This window comes from Periplaneta americana, chromosome 12 (genome assembly GCF_040183065.1).
Source record: "Periplaneta americana isolate PAMFEO1 chromosome 12, P.americana_PAMFEO1_priV1, whole genome shotgun sequence".
In the NCBI taxonomy this organism is placed as follows: Eukaryota; Metazoa; Arthropoda; class Insecta; order Blattodea; family Blattidae; genus Periplaneta; species Periplaneta americana.
Genome location: NC_091128.1, coordinates 120,563,798 through 120,575,371, shown reverse-complemented (window position 1 = coordinate 120,575,371; position 11,574 = coordinate 120,563,798). Strand labels below are relative to the sequence as shown.

At 34.3% G+C, this 11,574-nt stretch overlaps 1 non-coding gene across 1 annotated transcript; it reads left to right on the top strand.

The window, feature by feature from the left end:
- The first annotated feature begins 10,730 nt into the window (after positions 1-10,730).
- TRNAS-GCU (transfer RNA serine (anticodon GCU)) lies at positions 10,731-10,804 on the top strand. Its single transcript has one exon. It is a non-coding gene; the product is annotated as a tRNA-Ser (tRNA).
- Positions 10,805-11,574: the final 770 nt, after the last annotated feature.

Sequence of the window (11,574 nt, the reverse complement as noted above, 5' to 3'; positions counted from 1 at the left end):
AGATCTCAGAAAGTATGTGTTGTAGGATCCATGTTTATTAGACATTTTTTTCTTGTTTTGATGCATACTAGAACCTCCTAAAGTATTGGATACTTTTTTCTTAACACTCTGTATACCGGTTTTTCATTCCATTCCAAAAACATAAATTCCTATAAAATCGCGAACAACTATGATCGTACTCAAAACTAGTGGATACCACCCGAAGTATGATTTTAAACAACGGTTTTTGAGTATTTTCTGGAAGAAACTCAAAACAATTACAAATCACAGATTGATACTGAATCCGTTGAGTTCAAGTGGCTGAAATTCCAAAAAAAAAATATATATATATATATTAAGGAAAAACGTATTGAAAGGTGTACAATTTGAACTAAAATGACATTTCTCTATGATTTGATTATAATTTTAATTTCATATATTATTAGGGTTTATTTTATATCATTTTAAGAGACTATGTCGTTTATATGACGTTAATCCATTTTCGGCCAATGAAGTGTAATGCAATTTTGAATTTCAACCAATCACAGTCATACATCGCGATAAATTCTGCAGCTCGATTTATCACTATCAATTTATCGCATGGTCGTTCTTTTGTTTAGTCAGTGTCGCAAACTGCTTGCAGTAAATCGATGAGTATTAATTCATTGTACTAAATAATTTGCCAAATCCTACTTTCATCTTTATCTTCTAATTCCACGTCCATTATATCTAAAGAAAATGACAATCCTTCATAACAATTGTTCATTTAATTAATGTATTAATCAGGTTATTTATAATTATACTATAAAATGCTTAAATTAAATTATAATTTCAGCAGATAATGAAAACTTTTATATATCTGTTATAACTAGAGAAAAGCGCTGTACATTTAATTAGCATTTTTAAACCTGCATTTCACTTTTCTCAGTTGGGATTACTGAATAATATTCAATTTCTTTATTGCATTAATAATTATTCGTCAATTTCGACTTCACAATGTCTGAATAGGTTAAGTATTCATATATATATACACAATTATTAACATTTTGTAAGCGAATTTTAGGCATATATTGTTTACATTTTTATTTTATTTACGAAATAGTCCTAATAATTGTCACTCGAGGTATGAGATTTCCCAAATAAATCCACTCTCTTCGATCGTGGATTTATCGGCAAATCTCAAACCTCTTGTGACATCACTATAGAAAATTTTATTTTTAAATTACCAAATAGCCACTACACTTTACAGAATATTGACCGGAGAAAGTAATCAATAAAACTAAATTTGAAAATACCTGGTAGCTGATTTCCTTTCTCATAATAGACACTGGATTTTGGAGGTAATTATCTTTGTTGGATATATTTAGTAGAAAGTTTTAATTACTATGCTTACATCGTTAAAAAGTCTGAAAGTCTGAAATTTAAGCTACATTGGTTGTATAATATCTGTAAGAACAAAAGACGTTGATAGAAAACAGCAGAAATACAACCAGTTGAATGGTGTTATTAAAATAAATTTAAGTAAACAAATTTCAGTGGCTAGAAAATTGAGACTGTATAATATAGCGTTGAAACCTGCCCTTTTTATTTGGCTCTGAGAGTTGGGTCTTAAGAAAGATAAAAGTAAGTTAGAAACTGCTCATATGAAATTCTTGTTTATTATTGGGTTTAACAAGATTAAATAGACAGAGAAACATAACTATTAGAGAGAAATTAGGTCTAGCAACGTTGACATTTGCAATTATCAATAATATTCGAGGGAACGCATCAACTGAATGCTTCCAGATCGCCTCTTCATATTGGTTTTTCAGTATCGGTCCAGAGGCAGGCGAGGTTAGGAAAGACCATGAAGAAGATGGTGAGACCAGGAACATATTTTTGATTTATAAGAAACAAGACAAAAGTCCTCTTAATCTGGTTCATGTTGATGAAAAGTCTGAAACGAAATCTTAAATTACACTTAATCTTATACAGAGTGATTCAGTGACTATGTTACAAAATCTTAGGGAGACAATTATGAATAACTTTTACATAGGAACCTATTTCCGGAAACATTCCGTTTTGTAGTTACAAGCCTATGTACGTTAGTGCAATCAGCTAGAATCGAAATCAAGGCCATCCTTTTGAAGTTTTGTTGCAGATGACTTGTTCCTGCAAACACTGGTGATTTCTCATAAAAAATGGGATCAGCTAGTTGGCATCATAAATGATATTTTGACTGATTAAACCTTGCAACTTTCCTTCCATTGTGTTTTGATCTTCCATGAATGAAATGCATATCAAGTTGCGAGGAAAGTTGCAAGATTTAATCAGTCAAAATATAATTTATGATGCCAACTAGCTTATACCATGTTTATGATAAATCACAAACGTTTGCAGGAACGTTCGGATGCAACAAAACTTCAAAACGATGGCCTTGAATTCTATTCCAGCTGGTTGCACTGATTAACATAATATCTAGGCGTGTAACTACCAAACGGAATGTTTCTTGACATAGGTTTCTATATGAAATTGTTCATAATAATTGTCTCCTCTATCATCTCTAAGAGTTTGTAACATAGTCGCTGAATCACCCTGTATTTTTGTGAGTTATTTTGAAATTTATGTAATGGCTGTAGTAGGAATAAATGACTTAATATTAATTATGTTGAATTTAATTTTGAAGTTAACATGCCTAAATTTTCATGGGAATTTTGAATGGTTTAATAATAGTAATTGTTAATTATTATTGAATAAATTAGAAAAAATATAATTACTATTCTTATATTTTCCTCTTCCGACACGATCAACGTTAAGGTATACAATCATGTTAAAGTTCCATTATGATTTTAATGTTTTTTGTTTACGCTATATGGTCACTCTAGTAATTTATTATTGGCAACGACTGGACACGTAGGGACCAATACCAAGCAAATTTGATTACATAATTATTGTACCTTAATAAACGCTCAGATAACGCAAATCACTAGAGTACTGAGATTGTCTGTAATATAATAATAATAATAATAATAATAATAATAATAATAATGATTTATTTGACCTGGCAGAGTTAAGGCCATACTGCCTTCTCTAACAATCAACCAGGAGTAAAACTGCGATACAAAAAAAAAAAACACTAAAAATTTACAAAGTAAAGTACACTAAAATTTTACACACAGAACCGAAGTATATAATCAAAATATAATGTGAACAAGTCAGTAGTAATCAGACTTAATATATAACATGTAGAAAGAAAGGAAAATGCATGATAAAATGTGAACAGGTCAAAATAAATTAACCATACAAAGTATAAAGATATGACAATAGTAATATTGATGATGATGATAATAATAAAATAGTTGTAATAATAATAATAATAATAATAATAATAATAATAATAATGATAATACTTACTTACTTATGGCTTTTAAGAAACCTGGAGGTTCATTGCCGCCCTCACATAAGCCCGCCATCGATCCTTATCCTGAGCAAGATTAATCCAGTCTCTATCATCATATCCCACCTCCCTCAAATCCATTTTAATATTATTCTCCCATCTACGTCTCGGCCTCCCCAAAGGTAATAATAATAATAATAATAATAATAATAATAATAATAATAATAATAATAATAATAATAATAATATAGTGAAGTACAAAGCATACAATGAACGCAATATTTTTAGGTACACACAATAAGGAAAATTATGATTATATATAGCTCAAGTTATCACATTATAGATATACCATTATTTGGAAATGTAATGAAAACTAAAAGATAAAATAAGTTAAATATCACTAGAATAAAAAAATTAGTGAATATGTGGAAACATGCAATACAACACTTGTCATAGCAGTAAGTTACTTTGGCAACTCGTCATAAGATAATTTTGGTAAATTTTCAAGGTTCTGCAGCCCTCGACTTCAGGCGGCAGAGAGTTCCAGTGACGAGAGGTAGCAACAAATAAAAGATGAGGAATACAGAGATGATGTGTGGAGTGGAATTTCTAGCGTGTTACCGCGTTGTGATCGAGTATTAATACTGTGATAGCTAAAGAGATTATGAAAACGGGCGAATAAATAAATGGGGATGAAGTGTGCATAATTCGATATAAGAGAGAAAGCGAGTGCAGATTTCTCCTCTCATGTAACTTAAGCCATGATAACTTCTCGAAAGAAGGTGAGATATGAGATATGCTATGAGATAATATCTAGGGAACTTTACGAGATATCTGAACCAAGCGTTGAAATTAAAATTCAACACAGCGATTATTTTTTGAAAATATTATACTACGGTCTGAATGCGAGACTAGGTCTTTCTTTGCTTTTCGTACAGGCATATGCACACATAAACAGGTTCGCATGTACAGTATGTAACAATTTTTAATATGTTTTAGGATAATTACTGTTGCGAATAACAATGTCTGTTGCATAAAGTAGTATAATAAATCTGCTTGAAACACACTTCGTTGTCTAAATTCATGATAACCTGATTTTAGCCATGTTCACAAGGGGTATAAATTGCGTCTCATCCTTGAGGCGAAACAGATGCATCAGAGTTTGCCCCCATTGTGAGATGTAAGCAAGACATTATGGAGCAACATTCCCACAACTCTCGCCGCTTGCCTCGTTTCTCGATTTCGTACTCTCGTGTCAGGTTGCGACACAGGTTACAAATATTGCGAGTTCAATTTCTTGGACATCGCAACCAAAATTTTATGTTTAGAGCACGTTTTCTCTTTCGGTTATTGCATAGTTTAGGGTTGTATGGCTTAGAAATTGCGTTAGAGAAAGGCGTGCGTTTCATGACCCGATACAGTGTGTCAGATTAATGTTGCATCGATTGGGTATAGAAGAAATAGGCCTACATACCGTGGGTTAATGTTACCATATGGAATATAACCGCTTGTGCTAATTCTTTCAGAAAGTGTTAAATTCGTGTGTCTACACAGTTTTCTGTCAAAAGTTATATCTTTCAAATTATTATTTTTCTTTCTTCCCTTGTCTTAGTTACTTGAGTGTTGAGTGATACGTTTGCCTTATTTTATGCTTTATTAGGTTTACCTGACAATCGATGTCGTAATTGTCTTTATTGACAACCGTTTTCCTTAAAATCCTTTGCTCTTTAAAAACAAAGAAACAAATAATAAATTACTTACTAGCTAATACATAAATGTTATAAGGCAGTACATCTAATTGACGATATGTGTCTTCTATGCCAAAGGTTGCGGGTTCGATCCCGGGCCAGGTCGATGGCATTTAAGTGTGCTCAAATGCGACAGGCTCATGTCAGTAGATTTACTGGCATGTAAAAGAACTCCTGCGGGACAAAATTCCGGCACATCCGGCGACGCTGATATAACCTCTGCAGTTGCGAGCGTCGTTAAATAAAACATAACTTTTAACTTTAACGATATGTGTCAGAGGAAGAACAATAGGTTATATACACTAGAAGCAAAAAAAAAAAAAAAAAAAAAAACCGGACCGACCCTTGTAGCTGATTTCAGAGCCTTGTTCACTCTAGAGCACGATAGACTGGTAACTAAGACTTTCGTGGTTCGAATCCTGCCTGGGAAGGAAACTATTCTTTGTTCCTTATACAAATGTATTCCCAATACGTTTCATTTGCAGCGATATTTTACTACTTAATTAACTTATTATTTCCAGAACATGAATTTTATCAGCAATCGAAAAGTATTGGGAATAAATTTGAATAAGGAACAAAATAAAGTTTCCTTCCCAGGCAGGATTCGAACCACGAAAGTCTTAGGTACCAGTCTATCGTGCTCTGGAGTGAACAAGGCTCTGAAATCAGCTACAAGGGTCGGTCCGGTTTTTTTTGCCACTACTGTACATCTGAAGTGATAGTGAAATATGTTACTAGTCACCGATATATGCAATGGCGGGGGGAAGGAACTGGTCACCCTACCACATTATCTTCTGGCTTAGTTTCCTCATGCCTTATTGGTGCCCCTTGTGACGTTCCAACCAGTCTTAGGATTGTTGACTAAACGTATAATGCAGAAAAAAATATGATGAGCGTTGAGGTCATTTCAAATTTAGCAATGGACAAATTAGTCTCGCTTAGATAATACATAGATCTACTGAAGTTTTTACTAAGTTTTATATGTGTCGTAAAAATTTAGTTTCCTCAAAATATGATAAAAGTTTAAAACTTAAAAACTTTAATTAAACCTCATAATGTTATAATACTGTTACGAAAGGTAAGAGCGCTGGCGACGAAACAAATGATTTAGAAACAGCTGTACGGTGGCGTATTTAAAGTATATTATTACATAATTCTATCGAGAATAGCAGCATTATTAAGAGTAAGTATTTTAAGTACACCATGCATTTCAAAGTGGTATTCTGTTTTCAGAATTCGTAGCAATCATTTCACGTGATCAAACAAAATACATTTTTAGGTTAGGTCTGATGAATCGTAAACTGTTTAGGCAAAGCAATGAATTTCATGTTGCCAAACAAAATACATTTTAATATTATATCATACTAATCTACTAATTACCAACATAATATGCGAGAGGTCCAGGAGGAAATGTATACTATTTCACAAATTGTCGAACCACTATTAGAAAACATCTCGCAACATAATGATGAGATGTGGCAAATGAGGAAATAAGCAAGACATTATTATTATTATTATTATTATTATTATTATTATTATTATTATTATTATTATTATTATTATTTAAATACAATGTGGTTTATCCTCTTTGGTGTATGTTAATTGTTGGCAACACTGAAGAGATTGCCAAAAGCCTTTTAGGAACTTCTTACGTGATCCTCACTATATCGCTGACATCTGGTGGGAAACAATTGACAATTGACGCAAACGGTTGAATGTCGGTGTTAAAATACTTTTCACGCTAGTGTTAAAAGTACTTTTCGTACGCTACCGTGTCATGATCAATTTTTTAATACGCTTGGCTAGTATTTAAAGATCTGCTTGTAAGAATGGCTGTTTAAAAATTACATTTCTGCTAAAATCTCTAAATTTTGCATCATAATGTAATGAGAAAGTAAAAATGAATATAGCACTAACGATGTAAATAAATGCATTTGCTGCTATGTGTTAGGAAGAATTAATGGTTTCTCTTTTAATTTTGTGCTATAACCCGCGACTATTCCACGAATTTTGCAAACGCCCCACGTTATTTATAATTCCAAATCCATGCATTATAAAGTCAGTGTCACGGGATAATTTACTCCTTCATTAAATATATTGCAACAGGTAATAATTGTAGTAAAGTCAATTCCTATTAACATCTGTGCATACCGTGATGTTATACCTATTCCTTTAAGACCTAGTATTAAAGAGAAATGCTTGTCATTATAAAATGATCTCCAGTTCTACGAAAATGTTTTTTGCATTAAGCTATATACTACGTCACTCCGATTCAGCTTAATTGATTTTTCTTGGAAAATATTAATTAATTTAACACTGTACATAACATCTGAAATCATAATACTTATAAAATTATCAATATCTACTTTAATTTAATAGCCGTTGCATTCGAGGTTCATAGGTTCAACCCTGTCGAGGGCAAATGAGTTTTAATGGACAATAAAATCCTTAGCATGGCTTCCTCAGGGAGGGAAATAAAGTTAGTAGAGTCTATCGTATAGCCTGTTTACGCAGTAAAATAATTTTGTCTCTGACTGAGAGCTTCGGAGAAAATCTGAAAAAGTACAAGTCTCCAGGTATCAATCAAATTTCAGCACAATTAATAGTAGAGGGTGGAAGTGCATTATCTAGCGAAATTTATAAGCTTGTACTTGCTATTTGGAAAAACGAAACTGTACCAGAACAATGAAAGGAGCTCATAATTTGTACCTATCTTTAAGAAGGAGAACTCATAATTTGTACCTATCTTTAAGGAGGGGGGCAAGACTACAGACCGATTGTTTAGTCCTGACAGCTAGACGACTTGAAAGAGGGGAAGTAATAGGAGTAGTGGAGAGAGCTCCGGAGTAGAGATAAGGGCAAGCGATCGGTAAAGGAATGCAGTACAGCTTAACTGTACTAGAAACATACCGCTCTACCGCACGCATGACATCCGATCGCTCCGAAGGCAAGCGAGTGACTAACCCAAACACCCCTTAGCGTAACTAAATGGACTCGCCGGCGACTGTCAGGACTAAATAATCGTACTGTAACTTTAGTAACTTTCGAGCAATATCACTTTTGTTGATGTACAAAATTTTGTCCAATATTCTTTTGAGGAGATTAACTCCATATGTAGATGAAATTATTGGATATCATCATTGTGGTTTTAGGCGTAAGAGATCAACTATTGATGAGATTTTTTTGTATTCGACAGATATTGGAGAAAAAATGGGAGTGTATAACAGTACAGTACATCAGTTATTCATAGACTTCAAAAAGGCATATGACTCGGTTAAGAGAGAAGTTTTATATGATATTCTTATTGAATTTCGTATTCCCAAGAAACTAATTCGATTAATTAAAATGTGTCTCAGTGAAACGCACAGCAGAGTCCGTATAGGTCAGTTTCTGTCGGATGCTTTTCCAATTCACTGCGGGCTAAAGCAAGGAGATGCACTATCACCTCTACTTTTTAACTTTCCTCTAGAGTATGCCATTAGTAAAGTCCAAGATAACAGAGAGGGTTTAAAATTGAACGGGTTACGTCAGCTGCTTGTCTAAGCGAATGACGTGAATATGTTAGGAGAAAATTCAAAACTATTAGGGAAAACACGGGAATTTTATTTGAAGCAAGTAAAGAGATAGGTTTGGAAGTAATTTAAGTTACGATATCGCTGTCTTGAGAGAGGTCTCGGGACTGTTTGAATACTTAGATTAGCTCCAAGCTTGTTGGCTATTAATCCCAATGAAATACTTGTAAATGAGATAATTATGAAGCTAAAAGAAGACGTAATCTACAGGTAAGCACCAATCACCGTGGACGAAATACCAATGGGATAAGAATAGTTATTTGCAGTTAGGAGTAGTTCGGCTCATGTTTTTAAATCAACTTGCCCCCCCTCCCCCAACAATTCAAAACAAACAGAACACGCTTGTTGAGAATGAGTGAATTTGAGGTATCGAGGCTATTTTGTGTGTAGCCTATTCCTCGAAAATACATGCAACAAGTCCAACTTTTATTACCCTAATTATAATGATTAGTAGGCCTATTTGATGGAGCAATTAGCTCTTCATATTATAGTCTATAATTTCTAGGACCTACATGAATTGCAGAATTGTTAATGATGACTCTTGTCTGTAATTAAAGTATCAGATTGGCTGTGCAGGTCCGTATACATCTTAATATCAGATAACTACAAAGCCATCGACCCCTCTGCATTAGATAGCAATAGCAGGTGTTTGAGAAACTTTCTGTGTCCTTACTTCTATAGAGGCGGACAATAAGATGCTTCATCAGGATTGCTTGTTAGAATATGAACGTAATAACGTCTCGTAATGATTCAGATGTAAATGATATTTCGTGGGAAATGTAATTAAACTAAATCGTTAACCTATGTTGGACGGCAATGACTTATTAATGCCATTATTAAAAATGAAATGGATTAGGACATGCAGTATAGACCTCTTGCGTGTCCATTTATTCATACATTTCCCATCGTCCTCTCGACCCCTCCTTTCGTAATTATATGATCTCTTTGAAATTCTTACTGTAGACATACTTGATATGTCATGGTGTCATTATTTTCATACATTTACGTTCTAATTAAACGAAGGACTGTAATCCTGCAAAATATAGAGTGAACCGTTAAGTGTGTGTGTGTGTGTGTGTGTGCGTGTGTGTGTTTCTAATGTCTACCCACTTCACTTTGCGTGATTCGGGTTCCGCATACTGCGGACAGATGGCAGAACTGTGATCCTTTAAAGTTGCACACCACTTCGGCGGGCCACGTTGTGCAAGATGTATATCTGTGAAGAGTTATGTCATGTACTGGGGTGAGTGTATATTAAGTGTTCGCATAAGTTAGTATAGGAAATGGGTGAGGATGATGATGATGGTGAGGAAGGGAGAAGGGGAACCCGGTGCCCGCACGTAGCCTACTCCTGTCGAATAGCACCAAGGGGACCGCCAGGCTTAATGTCTCCATTCGATGGACGAATCATTATCAAGAGTGTAATGTCATTCATTTCAGAGGCTTATTCTTTGAGATTTTATGAACAAAAAAGTTTAGTACAATCTTCCTCGTTTTTGTTTTTTTTTTTTTTTACGAGATAAAAATTGTTTCATGTGAAACATTTCATAGTGTTATACAAATCTGGCTTTCAGGTAGTAGCTCCCTGTAAAGCAGGTTTGAATAATTTCAAGGAAAAATTGTTCCGGCGCCGGGTATCGATCCCGGGACCCTTCGCTTAGCGCGCGAACGCTCTACGGACTGAGCTACCCCAGGAACTATACACGAGACCGCCACAATTTTTTGGTACGTTAACAGAAAGCCAAAGTCACACAGTATTTGTGTGCACTCACAGTTGAGTTCTGGCGTGTTGTCAGCTCATGTGAGTTGTGTGGATATAAAAAAGGAAAAAAAAAAAGTTTTCTTTGAAATTATCCAAACCTGCTTTACAGGGAGCTACTACCTGAAAGCCAGATTTGTATAATACATTCGTTACTGGAGGTACGTTAACAGAAAGCCACAATTTAAAGTCGCACAGTATTTGTGTGCACTCACAGTTGAGTTCTGGCGTCTTGTCAGCTCATGTGAGTTGTGTGGATATAAAAAAGGAAAAATTGTGACGGTGTCGTGTATAGTTCCTGGGGTAGCTCAGTCGGTAGAGCGTTCGCGCGCTAAGCGAAGGGTCCCGGGATCGATACCCGGCCCCGGAACAATTTTTCCTTGAAATTATTCATTTCATAGTGTGTTTTGGGAAAGTTATTAATTGAATTCCCAATATGTTCAGCCAATTTAAGAGAGCAGCGTATTATGATGAATGATTGAAAGACTTCTGCTTTTGTCTTTTAAGTGTGCAGAAATTTGACGCAAACAAATGTAACTTTTCGTTCTACAAAGGTAACGCCTCTCGTCCATAGACTGACCCCCGCTCTATGTCGCTACCCGAATATCTAGGAATATTACGGAATGATAGTGGAATTAAGATCGGACAGAATAATCGTAGATGCTTAACTAGGGGAAACAGAAGAACACCGAGAAAAGCTTCAACTACGAACTTGTCCGCCACCAATGTCACTATGGATTTTTCAACAGTAATTTCACTAGAGGATTTTATTTATCTAGAGAAAATCAAAACTCGAGTAGGATCTAATTGACTATTACATGCTTAGAAGAAAGTATATAAAGATTAGAAGAAATAAAGTACTACTCTAATTCAATAAAATATTAATTGACTTACTAAAATTATATTTCACTAGCTTCACCAAAACGTTTGAACGGAGCCGCCATTTTCAGTTTACTGTCTATATGCGGTAAACAAATGACAATCGTAAAGCATGTTTTATAGTACCGTAAAGAAATTGTAATTTGAAATGTTGTCAAACAAAGAAACAAATGGTAGGGAGGTGATAAAAACAGAAGAAAATATATAAATATTAGAAGAAATAAAGTACTCTAATATAATAAAATATTAATTGACTTACTA